The sequence below is a fragment of the Falco biarmicus genome, chromosome W (assembly GCF_023638135.1).
Source record: "Falco biarmicus isolate bFalBia1 chromosome W, bFalBia1.pri, whole genome shotgun sequence".
NCBI classification, from domain to species: Eukaryota; Metazoa; Chordata; class Aves; order Falconiformes; family Falconidae; genus Falco; species Falco biarmicus.
In genome coordinates this window covers 11,538,157-11,545,732 of record NC_079310.1, presented here as the reverse complement: position 1 = coordinate 11,545,732, position 7,576 = coordinate 11,538,157, and positions in this window count along the sequence as shown.

Genomic DNA, 7,576 nt, shown 5'->3' with positions numbered 1-7,576 from the left:
ATTCCCCCGTTTTTATTTTGGGCGACATAGGCTTGGTTGACCATTTTCAATAACAGTGTTTTACACAGGAAAATACACAGCTAAGCACTACTAAAACTAATACAATAATGATCAAAAATAATAATCCTGTTGGCAAAATGCCTTTAAGCCAGCCTCCTAGTCCCAACCAATTTCCACATTCAGAATACTGCATAAATACAGAATACAGAATAAATTATCTCCATCAAGGCAAAAAGGCTTCTCTTTAAGCACAGAGATGTTTGCTAGTTCAAGGCAGAAACCCATTTCTTGTAGGGGACATCTGAAGCACTTTTTTTGGTGGGTTTGTAATCAGTTCCGTATTTTCCCTTGAGAAGCTAAAGCTGTTCCTCTTGTTTCAGGAGTGTTTCCAACTCTGAGTTGTCGAATAGGTCCGTATTTCCCAAAAATATCATACATTTCCTCCGCTGTGATTTCATACGGCAGGTTCCGAATATAAAGGATCCGATTGACCTCTGGGGGCAGCCGGATGTCAGCTCGCTTGGCCGCTTGCATCGCCATGGCGCCGATCGGAGGGGGGGGGGTGGGGGGTGGGGTGCCGCCTTGGAGAGAAACCGCGGCCGGGAAGGGGCCTGCCGGGCCGCGCGCCGCCGCTCGCCGCTGCCGCGGGGGACCCGGATGCTATCCCATACGCTAATAACCCGAGTAATTCCTTTTTACAATCTATGTCCCGAACGCTCCGCTTTTCTAAAAAGCATTTGAGCGAATCGTACGTCGCTTGTCTCTCCATACCTTCGTCAGCGCTGTTGCAGCCTTTGCGAGACTTCGGCGACGCGTGGCCGGCGGGACCCTCTGTAGGTGCTCCCGGGCGCGGGGACTGTGCCCTTCCGCCTCCTGCGCTGCTTTCAGGACCGGTACCCGAATCTCCGTCGAACCGTGGCTCGCAGGTTCAGCCCTCTCTAGGGTCCCTGTTCGGGCGCCATTTGTTGCGACGGAGGGAAGACACAGTCACTCAATATGAGTGATCAGCAGACTTCGTTTATTGTCTCTTACAGTCACCTTTTATGCCTTGTTATAATTAGCTCATACATATTACAAAAGTTAAGCTCATTATTGGTTAGTTGCCTAAATACCAAGCCCGCCCCTAGTTTCTCTTCTGTAGTTTTCTGTTCCCACCTGCAACATTCTTTTCCCACCGAAATCTTCTTGTTATTGTGTAACAAGAACAGCCAAGGACAGTGTATTTTTGCTTTACTTCAGATAAGCTGAGTGCGATGTGCATTTTTGTCCAGCCAGCTGGACTATGTCTATGTGACCTTTTTCAGCTAGCCAGTAAACCACACAGTCCCATCTCTGGTCCTCCTGAGTCTGTGGTAAAAAGGTTAAGCTGTTTAACACCTAATCTGATGACCTGACATATACCACCAAATGTGTCTGTTGCCCTGACTTCATCTTCTTCCTCTTCCCTTGCATGCTTCAGCTGTTCTTCATAGCACATTAGAGGCTCGCTGTCTTTATTAGTCACCAATAACACATTAATACATTCATTCTCCTATTACTTCGGGCACTAATTTGGCTAATTAAGGTTAATGACCCAGAGATTTACAAGAAAAGTCGCATTAGAAGTCAAATTGATTGTAATAATTGTTTCACTGAACAGTGTCAACATTAAGCACAGTATGCTGTGCTATGCCCTTCAGGGAGGCCCTGTGGCTGTTACAATAACTACAACGCTGTCTACATACACTCCTTACAAAACAATTCACGCTGAAATACGTTTAGGTAAACGCAGCTCTAATAACGGATGCCTAAGATGTTCTAAGACATGAGACACCATGTTTCTAGTCTCTGCACATTATTTTGCCTCCAAGTATATCTTGTACTTGCATCCAGTTCTAAGGTAATTGTTGCTTTTCTCAGCCAGGGATGAGCAGACAGCAAAATTTGGTGGCTGTTGCCTCCTTTTGGCCTAAATTGTCAGGCAATGCAGAATACCTCTACTGTTCAGTCCAAATGTTTACTCAGACAAGTTTTTGTTTGGCAGTTCAGATGCTCTGCAGCCAGAGATATTTATTTAAATAAGCATTTAAGCTGCAATGCACTGTAATAAATAATTTTTTTATTAACATTGCCTTCATATTGACAGTGGAATGCAGAAATTGCAGTTGAGATGCTGTGGGAATCTCCCAGAAATGTCACCCTTGACCAAAAAGGTGCATGACTGACTGTGCAGCTGTTATAAAAAACACCGTAGTACCCTTTTCACATTGTAGATCCCATTCCTTCCCTCCCCTTCTCTGTTCTTTTATAAATTTCTGCTCTTTCTTTCTCTTACATTCCTCCTTTCTCCATGTCTTCTCATTCAGTGTATTGATCTTGCAGCTGAAGAGGTCACTGCTGAGTGCTGAGTGGTGCCGTGAATGGTGAAATAAAAGGTGCTTGTCATGCAGGAGTCTTGTACAGTCATCGGCACTCCCATGGGACTTGACTCATCCATTCCTGCTATTGTAGTGTCAGCTCCAACTGCAGGGAACTCACGGCACTGATGATGATGGTGAGTTATGACTAGAGCTAAAGGTCAGGAAATTAACCTCTCATACTTTTCACTGACGTTTTCTTCACACGTCTTGTGTTGCTTCTCCATCCTATTCACAATATCTCAAAACCTCAACCAAACAATATATTTTCCAGGAAAATTCCAGTATTAGCAACAGCAACAAATGTTCTGTGGAAAGAGAAAAGCTGACAGTAAAAAGTGCCTGCTTGTTTTGGCTCTGATTATGTACTAATTGTATCCACAGTCCCTTCTTCCTTTCTCCCAGTCCCAGCTTGTCTTCTTCCTCAACTGGTTTACATACTCTTCGCTTACTCAAAGAGCTAAACATTTAAGAGGACATCGAAAATACAGAGAGATTGGCACACTGCTGGAGTTCCTGTGACTAAGTGAAGATGCTTGCAGTGTTGACATCTAAGCTAGTCACCTTTGGCTCCTCTTAGAAGCAGTGGGGAAAAAATGAAACCTTTTGGCATGATCAGTCTTATCCTAGAGTGGACGAACTGCAGCCTGAAGGGAAGTCACATGCTAGGTTCACAGCCTGGCTTTTCAAGCACCTGCAGTGTGGGACCTACAGCTTATAGTGATCATAAAAACAGTTGGGGTGAAAAGAACGTGTTTTGGTGCATAGACTCCAAATGTAATGAGGTTGCATTGTGCCTTCTCTGTCAAATCTTCAGAAAATGTGGTTGCTCACTCCCTACTCCTACCTAGAAAGGCTGCACAATTTAGCTCATGCTATGGCAGGTTGTGTTTGTTAATGGTGAAGGTCCACTGCTTAATCTTCCATCGAGCAGCTACATTGTAGGCACCTAGATTCAAAGAACTGGCCTATAGATATGGTTCATCTGTAAATGACATCACATGTAAGAAGCAAACCCCAAAGTCATCTTATTTTGGATCTCACCACTGTTTATATAACACATCAATAACATGCCAAACACTGTCTTTTGCTCTATACAGTGTGTTATACAGCTTGCTCTCTGCACCATCGGCTTGTTTGGTGGCTGATGTGTAAGCTGGGATATTCCTTTTAAAACATATTTTAGTGGCATCATGTATTCTACAACAGGCCTGTCAAAATACGGTGTCAAGTTCTTGTATGTCACATAAAAACTGTTTGATGTTCTCCTCACTTAAACTCCTATTTGCATTGTAATTAGGAGATCTCTTGACTGGATTATCTTGTTAGCTTTTTACATGCACAAGCCTAAGGACACTTTAATTAAAGTCAGAGGGAAACTTGAAAGCACAGGCAGCAAGAAATAATAAGAGTAAAAATAACCTATTCAAAACTGCTGTATAGAAGAATCCAAAGTAACAGGACATGTCACAGATAGGGATCATTACGAACTGGGGGAGTCTAACCATTCCTTCCCCAACAGTAGCATGTAATAATTATAAATACAAATCATGCTTCAGTTGTTGCCATATGACTGGCACAACAGAATGACAACATCACTGACCAGCAAAGCTGTCTGATAGGAAAGGCTTTCTTTACAAGACCAAGCTCCTTAGTTTTAATTCTTTTAGAGGGGAGAGGAGTTCCCCAAATCACTGTGGAAATCCCCCCCCCCCCCCAGAATCATCATCTTTAATTTTGTGGAAATAATTTTCCATAAATCACCTGTACAGGGAGAAAGAAACATCAGAACTGTCCTGAAAGAATATTGTAATTTTCAATTTTCTTGATTTTAGTTTTCTTGTGGAAAATAGAAGTTTTACAGCAAATCTGAAATTTTCTCACAGAAAATACAATTTTTAATTCCTTTAAAGAATATTTTGATAGGTAAAGGAGTAGACAATGATTCCCTGTCTTTTTTTTTCTGTCTTTTTTTTTTCCAAACCAATATAAGCATTTTCTTTTATTGATATTTGGGGTGTCTTGATTATTTAGTTCTTGCCTAGCTACTTCTGTCTCCTTGAGTGTCCATATCTCCCAGTTTCTTTCTAAATAAGTAAGCCAGTATCAATACAAATTCTATTTTCTAAAGCCACAGATATGTACATCTCACACATTCTCTTTGTTCTGCTTTATCACCTGTACTACGCTCTATGACTCACACACCAGTTGATAAGAAAGGCATCCTGTTACGAGGCTTAAATCTCTGTTCCTACTTGTACAAGTCCCACTTGCATGAGAAGTCCAGAGTTCAAATTAATCTCAGTATAATTGATTATTTAAAATGGAATTCAGATCACAGACTGAGACACCTACGTTTAGGTGTATACAAATGAGATAAGCATTTGCGATCTCTGTACATTCCAAAGCCCAATTCAGTGACTAAATATGGGTACCAGAAGTTGTCTGAAATTTTCTAGAACATAACATAGCCTCTAATTTTTCATCTAGAGGAGCACGTATCTCCTGCAGGTGCTGGGTCATATCTGCCAGTCCCAGGGAATATCTCAAATAGTGTAGAGCATCCCAGATGTCACAAAAGACCAATGTTTTGGTAACTGAATCAAGCCTCTCATCAGTACACTTGGCTGAACAGACACTGTTCAGGCAACCAGTGCAGCCACATGATGAGCTGAATCTTACACCAGCCTCTATTGACTGTATTGATGCCCTCTCCATCAACTTTAGTTTAAGGTACTGATTGCTTAGGCACCTAACTCACATGTATATACCTTCATATGAACACCTGAATTAAATAATCCTAATGTGGAAGCTGTTCTCTCTCCCCTGAGTCCCCTCAAACTGGTTTCTCTTTCACTTCTTCCTATGCCGCTCAGCTTTTCAACTGCCAATGATTTTACTTTATTCCTAAGCATATACTCTTCAAAATTTTCATTTTTCCAGGATAGCACAGCAAATCTATAACCTTGTCTTTATTCAGAAACAGCACTGACTTTGTCATTCCCTGACTTCTCAACTCTTTCAGACTATAGTATTGAATTTGACAGCTTTGTGCTTGCACACCTCTTTAGTTTCTCAGAGCAAATGTCTTCCTTTTACAGCTTATTCTTGTGCACCATGACTTAGACCTGCTTATTTGCAGATTTAAGCAGACACAGGTTGAGGTTTTGTTTTCATCTTCTGTGCCCTGACTTGTTTGGGACAAGTCTTGGCTTTGCAGGTTCAGGATCCATTTCCATTTTCTTTTTCTAAAGCTGTCCTTGGGGGTATGTTTTATCTCTTAGTCTCTTTACCTTCTTTTTTCTAGAGGAAATAATGGGATATCTCACTGACAAGCAGTTTCAGAGGGTTCAAGAAGCAAATGCATGCTTACATGAGCTCTGTGAGTGCTGCAAAGCTATACCCAGTATTGCAGATATGTCCTCCTCAAAGTCTGGCAATGTAATGACATTAATACTTCCTTGCCTTTACCAGAGAAATATTGCCATACCTCAGTTAAGCTCCTACAACAGGTTGGTTCTTGCTTCTTTCCACAACTGCACAGGAAAACAGGCACTAGAAGCCCTGGCTGGGAATCGCTCTGAATCACTCATCACTGTCTCTAGCTTAGCACTTATGTATGTATGTAAATCCACCTACAACCATGCCTATCCCACAGAGGCAGCATGACAGAAGCTGTGGCAGGTCACAGTCACAAACCCCATCTGTTTGCAAGAACAACTCACCGAATACATTTGAAGTTTAGTACAAACAAAATTAAGGCAAAGTTGTAACTGGTTGAGGTATGATGGAATGAACACTTCACCTGCTCCAATGTCTTCCAATATTTCCCAAAATATAGAATTGTTACAGCAAATATATTCTCATAAATATATTAAAATTATTATCACTTTCAGGATGTATAAAGTAAGCATCTTCTAAGCATCTTAAATGTCTTTGAATCTTTGATCCATCAACTGTATAAAGGTAGTCCATAAAATGGTTACTTGATTCAGCTAACTCGTGTCTCAGAAAAAATGCTGACCTGTTATATATACTGAGAAGATGGTATGGAGAAAGAGGCCACACAGAGTGGCCTGAATGAAACATATGGTATCATTGCCTCCAAGGGACATCTGGTAAGATTTATATGGATGTCATTGTGCCTGACACAAAGAAGGTGTGCTCTTTTCAGGGAAGTGGAACCATTTGAAATGAAAATGGCTAAACCCCATTTTCAGCGTGAGTTCAACGCATGCTACTGAGACTGCAGTACCATGTGCAATGAAATTAGATGTATAAAGTTGGTTTCTCATCCAGAAAAATCTGCACATTGAAAATATGAAAATAAACCAGCATATGAGATTCTCAAATGGAAGAAACTAAAGAAAACACAAAAAGATGTGGAAACACTCAGCCAAGCTGGTTTGTGTGTGAAAGATTTGATGATTATGTAAAAAGAAACATATCCAGATGTTAATGTACTACTCTGTTAGAGTTGACAGTCACACAGAAGAAGGCCAAGTCAACTCTCAGAGATGCTGGAAGCATCATGATGTGTGAACAAAGGATACATAGTACCATTGCCAATGTAGTCAGTTGAATTATAACACTCTGATCACAGAAAGCAAAGGCTATCTCAGGAACACAAAACAGTAGTCTACAAAGCCAGTACCCTGGCTATATACAGCCAAGGTCATCAGAGACTTGGTTAGCATGGGTGACGCATGGGCGAAATCAGAGCAAGCAAAGAAAAGGGATCCGTAAAGCGCAAAGCCTCTCCAGAAGATGAACAGAAGCAGGGCAGGGAAGGGAACATTTCACTCAAGTTATTCAAAGTAGACTAATACTCAGCCATCTGGGAAATAGATGAACTGCTAGACATTACTACTGGGATACTGTAAGGCAAGCCATGTTGTACTTCAGAAACCAAAGCATCCCAAACTATTTAATTTCAGACTGCAATCCCAGTTTACTGACAGAGAGCTATGTTATTTGTATGAGAGTGGGAATTCAGTCACATCACATCATATCCATACTTAAGCCATCAGCCTGACAGATCAAATTGCTAAGCTGCTTATAAAGAAACTTGCAGAAGTATTTAACAGAAGCCTGGTCCAACACTCAATATTGGATTGTAGAGACTTTTCCATGCCTATAGTTAGAGATTTTGTTAGGATCTACTTATTTCCCCAGGACAA